This window comes from Actinia tenebrosa, unplaced genomic scaffold (genome assembly GCF_029948245.1).
Source record: "Actinia tenebrosa isolate PJP-AT-01 unplaced genomic scaffold, QUT_ActTen_1.0 PGA_scaffold5__44_contigs__length_20552954, whole genome shotgun sequence".
Classification (NCBI taxonomy): domain Eukaryota; kingdom Metazoa; phylum Cnidaria; class Anthozoa; order Actiniaria; family Actiniidae; genus Actinia; species Actinia tenebrosa.
This window is the reverse complement of record NW_028292582.1, coordinates 1,551,162-1,562,111: the sequence shown is the minus strand read 5'-3', so window position 1 is coordinate 1,562,111 and position 10,950 is coordinate 1,551,162. Positions and strand designations below refer to the sequence as shown.

The window sequence follows — 10,950 nt, the reverse complement described above, 5'->3', positions numbered from 1 at the left end:
TTTTCCTTTAAAAGAAAATTAAAAGATCACTATCTTTCAAATCAGAGATTATAAGTATTTCTAGTGTACAATATAAGATTTATCTCAACTAGAGTTCTATTCTGCTTTTTCTTTATTCATATGATATTAATATATATTTTTAAGTATCTTGTATATCGGATTGTAAATGAATCAAAAATCTCTTTATCCTGTACATATCAGTCACCAACATAAATATTTGTCAATTTTCTCTGCATATCTTTTTCTAATATGAGGCTGGGGGGCAACTAGAAAACGTCACTGTTATTGTCCTCCAGGCTCAACAAATATCTCAACTAATCTCTATTCTCAGTCTGTAATGTCATATGCACAAATGATATGAATAGAAATAAGTGTAATCTCTTTATTATAAATATTTATTATGCATTTATATTATATTTAAATTTCTTTATATTGTCATCAAATGTAATTAATATTTAAGAGCAATAAACTTGTTCTGTTCTGTGTGTTCATACATGACGTCACTCTTTCTGTTCCAGAATTGATAATGTAATGTTCTTGTACATTCAACACTCAGAGAAAAATTAGTGAGTTTTTAATAAGTTCTTAGGGACCATTCATTTTTTATCAGGGAGGGGAGCCGGTGGAAATCTTGGGTAGGGGGCATGTCAAAGAATCTGGCTTATAGAGAGGGGGCAGGCACATGTAGAAGAAGCAATGTCACAAGCAGGGGCCATTCAGGTATAGAACATGAGGGGGGCAGCAGATGTCAACAGCAATATAGAGGGGGGGCTAGTTTTTCTTGTATGGGCTCTTGCTGTAGTTTCACTGCCCCCCCCCCCCCCCTCCATGATAAAAAATGAACGGTCCCTTATTTAAACCAAAAAGACTTTTTTTTTTGCCAAAACAGTTAAACATTTATACCAAAGCAAACAAATAACACTATTTTGACTAGCAACAAAGGGGGAAGCTTTTAATAAAGACATTTAGTTCGAAAAAACAAACTGTAGTCGGTCTTTTCAATCTTTCTTAGTTTTTGTCTGTATTTAAAATATTTTACCATCTGAAGATATAAGGGATCTTTTTCGTAGTCAGAAGTACTAGTGTTAATTGTTGATGCAGTACTTGTATTCAATCTCTGATTCTCAACTTGAAAATTAACTTCAGTAGTAATAATAGCAGGAGTTGATGCAGTACTGGTATTTTCAACATCTAAATGAACTTCATTGGACACATGCCAGTGATTGCCTTTCCCTTGTCCACAGGTTTTACTTTTCTTTGCCTTCTTTTTCTGCTTTGACCTCTTGATATAAGCCATTCGACTTGTTTTATTGTGCTTTCCCATCGTTAATTCCTTTTAAAAGAAATGGGCATCGAACGAGATTGGCGTGGTAAGCTTATATGATTTTAGCTTAGTACACAACGCACTCACAAAAATTTCGCGATCAATTTTTTTTAAACGGCAATAGTTTTAAATTGAGGATCATGTGGGCATTAGAAATAGTAATATTATTACTATTATTAAAATACACATACTCAGCTTAATGAAGAACTTAAGTGCGACCAATAAACCTTATTTCTTTAAACTAGAGGTCCATAGCACATGGATGCATGTCTTCGAAAAACAGAATCCCACAAAGCAATGCGCATCGCTATTACCACAGGAGACCCATTCAACGATAACAACAAAATAGCAAACATTCAACTTTAATAGTTCAGTAAACATTCAAGGGGACCTTTATGCACTGTTTTTATGTAAAACAGCTGTCTCAAAAATTTCTCTAACACCAAAAACAAAAGAAAAAACAAACAAAAAATAAAGAAAATGAAGAAAATAAAAGAGTAAGCTTAACATAGGATTTTCTTGCCATTAAAATATTGTTGAATTAATTACTTGGTTTCAAGTGGTATACCATGGAATATCCCATGTGTTTATTGTATTATTTTCTATGGCTTCAAGTGGTATACCATCCATGGAATATCCCATACCACAGTCAATTTTGTAATTTTGTTTTTGTACTCACTAGGCCTTATTGAGTGCAGTATGTACAAAGAAAATATACAGCTATTTCAAATATATATGTATTATATTATAATATAATAATATGCTAAATAGTTAAAGATGACTAAGTTCTTAGTTCTTAGATAAAGTAAAACGTGAACGACTAACGAATCAATTACCTACTACACTTGGATTTTCTGAGCCAAAGGACAGACAACCATGACCTTTTCACCCTTCAAAGTTTCAACTGCAGGCACAAACTTTTGATGGATTCTTTGGACAGGAATGAAATTTGCTGGACCATCCATCTCAAACAAATCTCTGCACCAAACTTCAACAGGTGGCCCAAGATCCCTTTTCGCAGGGTGTTCCTGAAACCAGTGGACTACAGCAAAAACACAAGATACATACTGTCCTCCTATTTTGACATTTTGCTTGAGAAAGTATCTGATTATTCCTGGCCTTAAGTGAACACCACTTCTGTCAATTTTGCCACCAAGCTTACACCATCTTGCCAATATAAATGATGATCTTTGGCCAATTGAGTCACTTGATCCTAACTTCTCAGCATTAAATGAACATGAAGAGTATCTTTCAAACTGGCTTGTCACAGATGATTCATCAACTTCATCAAACAAATTGTTATAAACCTCCTTTAAAAAGGGTAAAAATTCAGGGTCCAGGCAATCTCTAGAATAGGCCATCGTACAGTTAAATAAGTTACCATCACAGGCCCAAACTTCTTTTTTGAGTGGTCCAATGGAAAGAAGACTCGTGGCTATAGCACCTACATCTTCACTTTCTGCTGTTGATGTGTCACATGCATTTTCCATTAGAGTTCCAGCTTGTTTTCTCAATAGTCTTTCAAAAATTGGTTTAAAGTTCTCTTGAAATGCACTGGGGAATGGAATATCCCTTAAGAATTGATCAGAAGTAAACCTCCTCATCAGTTGAATTTCTACTGATTTCTGATTGGTACCATACTCCCCCAGGATACCATTATACCTTTCAAAGCTGAAGAGCCAGAAAGAGTATACTGGACCATAATCCAAAATGCAGTCCAAAATATGTGTATGAAGATGCATATTAGGGGTGATCTTTGCAGTACCGTACATGTTTTCAACTGCCTTGCAGAATTTTAATATGTATGTGTGAGCAAGCATTGCTTTGTTTTCTGTTATAACTGGAGTACAAAATAAAAAGCATGCCATTACAAAGTCTTGCCATATTTGCAAATCAGGTTTTGGCAAAATATCCCAAAGAGCAAACACTGAGTAGATGAGTGTAAAATTCTTCCACTGATCAGCTGTAAATCCCCCATAGCTGTTTTCAATTTTCTTCGGCATCCTACCAATACTTGATGGAGCTTTGACTTAAGCAATCTTGTCTTGTATTTTACCTAGGTGGTTTTTATTGATTAGGGGGGTTTGCTTTTCGGAGTCAATCCAAATATTTTTCATCACGTGTTTAGCAGTTCCAGTAAACAAGTTATGCATTGGGTCCACTATATGAAAACGCACACAGTCAAAATAAGGTAAAAACATCAGCTCGCTGAATCGGGTACCATATTGTGATTCCTTGGCAGTTCGATCAGCTGCAGAAGTCTGTTGCTGAGTATCTTGTGCTTGCTGTCTATGTTCTTTGTTTGTTCTGGGTTCACAAGGAGCAAATCCAGAAAAATCAATTCTTGTTGCAACGTTTCCTGGGAAAAATTTCTTACATTTAGAACAACCAAGATTTGAGCCATGTCCTGTGAATCCACAAACTTTTCTGGTAGCAGGGATGTCGCAACCAATGCATAGCAAAACACTACGAACTAACACCTCTGACCCAGCAACTTTCAGTTTGACACCTGTCCATAGCTGATTAAGCTCTGCAACTAGAGGCTGTAGATATGTATTTATATTTCTTTTTGGCTCTTTTGGTCCAGGGATGATTCCAACCAAGAAAACATTTTCAGGTTTGAACCTTTCTGCTCTTGGAAGATACATTAAAACCATGTAGATGGCTCCAACACTATATATTGAATGCTTAAATGGCTGGAACCAGTCAACATTAAGCATAAAAGCATAATTTTTTGCTGCAGCTAAAAAAGGTTTTCCATCTACATACTGCCATTCTTTCCATAGTCTACCATCAAATACATCAGCAAGAAATGATTTTGGTAAATTTCTATCACGCCAGCTCTCTAACTTTGTCATGAAATTTGGTCGTTGTAAAAACTGTTCCAGAGTAGACACTATGCTATTGTAACAGTACACTTTGTAGGGATATAATCTAGTTTTTCCACCTTTCAAATGTACCTCTCTCAAAAGTGATTCATTGCATTGTGTTCGACGGAATTGCTGGTGATGGTGTGGAAATTCAACAAATGTGCATTTCTTTGTGACATGCTTTCCAAATTGTAGAGTGTAACAATCATCAAAATTATACAGATTCTCACATTTTGGACAAACTACAAACTTTATGAATTTATCTTGATTTAGTCCCAATTTGTTCTTGAGCAAATGCAATGACTTTGGAATCAGCATAGCCAAGCCTGTTACCATGGGAACCATGGGCACCGTTGATCCCAGTGCTTCAAAGAAAGTTTTCAAGAAACTCAATAGAATATCAATTGCATTATCTGAGAGACTACGAAATGAAGACCATAAACATACGAATAGTAGCAGCCAATGAACAAGACCTTTTACTTTATCCAATGTACCCAAAACATTAACAACCACTGAATACAGGTTTTTACTGACCCTGAAATCACAGTCAACGTCTATGTCGTTCAGGTCCCATACTTCCTGTAGCTCTGGTCTCCTTTCGTGATATATAAATTCATCATCACTCTCTCCCTCAGAAAGACCAACAAAGTTTCGATCTTCCGTTTCTAATTCTGCAATGTTGACACCTACCAAAGCAAATATATTTTTATTAAGCATAGTTTCATAACAAACTTTTATTTATTGTAATAGGAGAAATAAAATAAAACCCATGAAAAAACTTAAACAACTTTTTTTTACAGTTAAAACTTAAAATACCTTGAGGATTTCGATCTTCACAACTCGAAGTCGCTTCAAAATCTATACTGTTGTCCCCATTTATACTCAAGCTTGTATCACTATCGGTATGTTCTTCTTCGGAAGATTCACCGCATATTTCCCACTTATTCTCCTTTTTGTTGAAATATAAATCTACATGTTGTCTGAATGTCCTCAAGGAAACAAACTCTTTGCAGTGTTCACAGTATTTTCGCTTTGAATTTGACGGCATGTTTCTCGGATTTGTTTCATGGTTGTCTGGCGGGAACTGTACCGGAACACAGGAATCCCATACCGGTATTCCAGTTAAATTATTGTCACGTGTCTGGTCACGTTTATCAGTTGACTTTAAAAGGGAGTTGATTTTAAAAGGGAGCGTTTGGGAGTGTAGAGTGCATTCAGTCAAACTGTTGAATAGTTAGATAAATGTATCTTATAACTTAGATGAGTATTTAGTTGACGTCAACTAAAATATTAACTAACTTATCTAATTTAGGTGAGGTCAACTATTCAACAGTTTCACTGAATGGACTCTATGCAAACAGGAAATACCGATCATATTTCAATTAATAATTATGACCTTTGAAATTCATATCATGTAAGAACCACGTGCTGTATTTACTTTAAGCCAATAGCGTTACAGCTTATCCAAACAGCGCAAATCTAACCAACCGCATGCCAGAACTAAGATCACTGAAATGTAATACTCGAACAGTCATAAGGCGCGGTAAACTTGAGTGTGTGGTAGCCACTTTCAAATATCTTTTGTCCAGAACACGTGTATTCCTTGTTTCAAACTGAACGATCGTGGTAAAAAATGGCCAGACTGCCTCCTAACAAGCCAAGTCGTCGTCGTGATCAAGATAAGAGAGCCAGCACGAGTCAGGGAAAGACAAGGCCGCAGATCACCGATCCAGCTGAGCATGCGGGTAATTCTTCAACTGACACAAGTTTAATTCAAGAACCTCTGGAAGCTAGTACCCCAGTTCTTAATGAGACAAGCCGAGTTTTGCCAAGTGGTGGTTCACAGTTGTTCGAAACTCCGCGCACAACTGCTACCGAAAATCATCGTAGGTCAAGCTTCCTGAGCCTCCTTCCACCAAGAAATACCACGGATCATGAAGATCCCGGAGATAGCCAAGCGGACATCGCTAATCAGTTAAACGAGTTTTTTAAAAGGCAAGACGCCTTCAACAAAAGTATAGAAGAAAAAGTTCAGTTAGCGCTGAATGAAACAGCAGAGAAACTAAGGCAATCAAAACGACTTCCCAAGGAACTATCGGTAAGTCAATCAACAAGCTTTGAATTTTCTGTTTCGCATTAGTTTTGGCGCGCAAAGTTAGTTACGGTTGATGCTGTAAATTTATTTTACCATGCATTACTTGTGGTCTGTTACAAATCCCGCGCTGTGATTAACAAATTGCTAGTGATCTCTTATTGGTAGTAAACACGTAATAGCTAAAAGGTTTCAACCCAATGTATATATGTATCTTCTTTAGACTTGAACGATTGCACCTTGAGCTCTCGTGCTTTACACCATGAAGCGAGATTTTTACTGGTTAAATATCAATGTCAAAGGCTACGAAATTTTACTTTTACTGGTATTGACTTTTCGTCTGTTTTTATCGCAGAGCAATGTAAGAGCAGTTTATGACAAAAGCGATAAAAAATGGGACTTGTCAAAAAAGTAAGTCTTTATTATATTCATACTGTTTCAGTTATTGTCATTGGAATTACCCTACCTATACCTAAACAATCAATCGCTGGTATTTATTACAGATTTACTGATCAAGATAGGGAAATAAATGCCGCGATCTTGGCAGGAGTTCGAAGCACTGATTCAAAGACTTCTACCGCGCTAATTATGAGTAAGTTTTTAAATTAATGATAAGTGATCCAAGACTTTATAGCTTACACAATTCCAATTTTGATTAACAGGAGCAATGAGAGTGCATTTCAAAACAAAAAAGCGGCAAAGACAAAACAAAGAACAAAAGAAAGACTCGCAAGTGCTGAAAGAGCAAAGAAAGCGTTCGCGACTGAACTTGGTAAGTAAAAAAGCACATCAAACTTTTTCGTGAACAGCTTGAGAGTTGAACCTTTTTCTCATATAATATAGTAAAACAATGGTCTCGGTTTTCAATTTGTCCCCGTTTGACCAGTAGGAAAGGTATCTTAAAAGGTTTCTTGGCCTTTAATGAAACTCGCTCACAATAAGAAACAAAGAAATTTTAATAACAATAGGCGATTTCTTATTACTTCTGATAATTTTTAGCACCCGGGCTAATAAATAGGACATCTGGTATACATGAGACAATTAATAAGCAAAATAAATATTTACTGATTTTCCAGGGTTAATATTCAATCATCGAATAACAGAAGAGCTAGAGTGAATATAATTTCCCTCAGTGTGTATCTTGTCTCATATGACGCTGTGACTATTCATTACCGCTCCTTTGTTATCCGACGATTGAATATTAGCCTTGGAAATCGATACGCGAGGCCATTTTATAGGTTCAAATTCCAAAGTACTGTGGTCTAATCATGTCGTATGCGCAATCCATTACATTATGATACCACGTTTGACAATGTTATTTGTCGATCCTTCTCTTCTCTTCTCAGAAAAAGGCCAATCGTATCAAAGCGCTCAACCAGTCTACGTCCATAGCTGAGGATGACAAAAAAAATACTGCAACGTCCACTCATGACAGTGGATTTTATGTCCTCGGAAGAGTCGGCATCCGAAGACGAGTTAGATGCCGAGGATCCATCGGAAGAGTCCGATTCGGAAGAAGAGGGGAACAAAAGAAAGAAAAGGGACTTCTTTCTTTTGAAACCTCTCCCATGGAGAAGCGAGGAGGTCACTAAACTGATGAAAGTTTTGGACAAAAAGTCAAAGAGGAGGAAATCTCAAAAAAGTCTTAACATGAGTTTAGAGAGAAGGGTGGGACCTCCTTCTAAGAGATTGGCTCCCATTGATGCCCCAGCCTTTTCTCTTAAATAGGCTAATTGATTGAGTGAATGCGTAAAAAGCTAATGTGGCCAGACCATTGATTAATATATTATCTACAGCATTTGGCCGAAATAGCTTTGTACTCATTGAATACATTAATTGATGCATTTTATTTTCCTATCGGTATTTCTAATTATGCACGTCCTTAAATAAGGACGGCATTCACAAATTAGCCTCCATAGCGATACTTCATGTTAGTACGATCATTGTGATTTAATATGCGGCCGATTATTTTCAATAGACCTAATCGGCTAACGTGTTGCTACGTACGTTGCCACCCAATTCAATTCTGGGAATGTTTCATTGGTAGTTATATTTTGGTTTTAGAGTTGAATTCGTAGAGACAAACTATTCTATTCCCAGAAGATTTGAATTGGGTGGTAACGTACATAGCAGCACGTTAGCCGATTACGTCTATTGAAAGCACTTTACGAGTTGACTTGTTGACAACCCCAAAAACGTCCGTCAAAATGAAGTATCAATTTGTTGCAGTTCAGGGAGACAAGACAAAACAAATGTCAAAATGTAATTGTAATAATACTATTTCTGTCATTATTGTCAAAGAGCAATAAATTTTTTTCTTGATGTAACCTGAGTATCAATGCAGTTTGGTTAATACATTAATTTACAATATAAATATTGAAAACATCATGCATATAGCGAGTATAGGTGGTACACATATGCTCACTGGAAATGCGAGCAAATTTCGTTATTTATCTCGAAAAGAAACATGATTTTACTCACATTTGCTCCTGAAGCAAAAATGTTCAAATACGAGTTTTGCGATGCATAGGCAGCCTTGAAAATATATGGCGGTTGACATAGATTTGTTTAACTAACAAACGCGAGCAAATTTGGTCGTTTACCAACAAAGCAAAGCAATTTCTGTATACTTAACTTTACTCACATTTGCTCCTGAAGCAAAGGTATTCAAATACGAGTTTTGCGATGCATAGGCAGCCTTGAAAATATATGGCGGTTGACATAGATTTGTTTAACTAACAAACGCGAGCAAATTTGGTCGTTTACCAACAAAGCAAAGCAATTTCTGTATACTTAACTTTACTCACATTTGCTCCTGAAGCAAAAATGTTCAAATACGAGTTTTGCGATGCATAGGCAGCCTTGAAAATATATGGCGGTTGACATAGATTTGTTTAACTAACAAACGCGAGCAAATTTGGTCGTTTACCAACAAAGCAAAGCAATTTCTTTATACTTAACTTTACTCACATTTGCTCCTGAAGCAAAGGTGTTCAAATACGAGTTTTGCGATGCATAGGCAGCCTTGAAAATATATGGCAGTTGACATAGATTTGTTTAACTAACAAACGCGAGCAAATTTGGTCGTTTACCAACAAAGCAAAACAATTTCTTTATACTTAACTTTACTCACATTTGCTCTTGAAGCAAAAAAACAATCAAATAACCAGTTTTCTACACATTTGCTTCGTTTTCAAATATTAAAGATTATTCACATTTGCAGATAGTCAATTTTGTAGTAAATATTGAGTTTACTAACAGGTTTGCACGCATGCAATTTTAACGCAAATATACAACAGCACTAACATTTTACTCTGTTCGCCAAATCTAAATCAAAGACGGCATTTACCGGCTTTGCTTCATGCGCAAAACCGATGGCAAATCACAGATTTGTACTGAAGCAAATATAAGCAAATTGGAACAAATGTGGTATTTACTTTAAATTTGCTTCACATTTGCGGTGCAGGAAATCCATTATTCTATGCAGTGGACTACGCTTTGGAGTTCGGCCTCGCGGAAGATTCACAGGTGGAGGGCTAGGCAACAGCGCACTTGGATCTTCTTGATCACCCATTCGAGATTTGAATTCTCTCAGTGCTCCCTTTCTTCGTTCATTTCTGACCAAATCTTCAAGAGCGTTCATCTTAGCAAGACCCCTTGCAAAGACTTGCCATCCTATTGGATCCACACCTTTGCGTTCTCTCATAAAATCACCTATTAAATCAACTACATGGGAGCCTGGAAGAGGTCGGTCTTCAAACACCAGCTGCCCACGACTATCCCATTTCATGATTTCTGAGTTTTCTCTTATTTTTTCAATGAGCAGCTTGCCGCGGTTTTTAAGAGACTTGGGTAAGGCACTGATAATGTCCCGCTCAATTTTTTGCTGTACTTCCGATCTCGTTGCTGGTGGTGGTGGTAATTTCTCCTCCCCCTCTTGTGGTTCCTTCTGATGCTCTGGACTAGCTTCAAATTTAATTTTCATGGGTTCATCTCTTCTCTGGTTGTAATAAGTGAGGTAGTTTTGAAGTGACTGACTGTAGTGTTTGACTTTTTCCTCGTCCGATAACTCTGTGCTTTTCAATACATCCTCCATATCATGATCAAGTCTACTCAGTCTTGACGTCAATGGTGCGGTTTGGATCTTTTCTCGCTGTTTGAGCCTTTCCAAAGTTTGTTCAGGGACCAGAACCATCTTCTTGGGGTAATTCATTTTAAAAAATGTTCTAGCACACTTAGCACGGGAGGTAAGAGAAGAGATAGAAAATTTCCTCCTTTCTGAACCAACACCTTTCTCTTTTGTGACAAATGGACTCGTTTATCCACCAACGACAACAAAGGCCTTTTATATCTATGAAGTTGCTTCTTCTGACGTGGTGTAACGGGTACAGTGGACTTGAGGATATTATACACACATTCACAAACACTCTTGATGAGATCGTCGTCAGCAACTTTGAGCAAGGCTTTAGCTTGATGGGGTTTGCTTGAAGACAACACCTTTAGATGATGGAAGTTGTTTCTCACTCGCCGACTCATGATCAACTAAATTCTTGCAGTACAAGCAAAATAATTTATAGTTTTTTCAGGTACGCATATTGTGTTTCATGGGGAAAGATGTTTGTTCGTAGACGAAAGTCTTCCAGTGTCTGTGGCTTCAGATCACA

The 10,950-nt window shown here is 36.9% G+C and overlaps 1 pseudogene; it reads right to left on the bottom strand.

The window, feature by feature from the left end:
- Window positions 1–1,773: 1,773 nt before the first annotated feature.
- On the bottom strand, window positions 1,774–5,310 carry LOC148906279 (uncharacterized; annotated as a pseudogene).
- Between the last annotated feature and the right edge of the window lie 5,640 nt (window positions 5,311–10,950).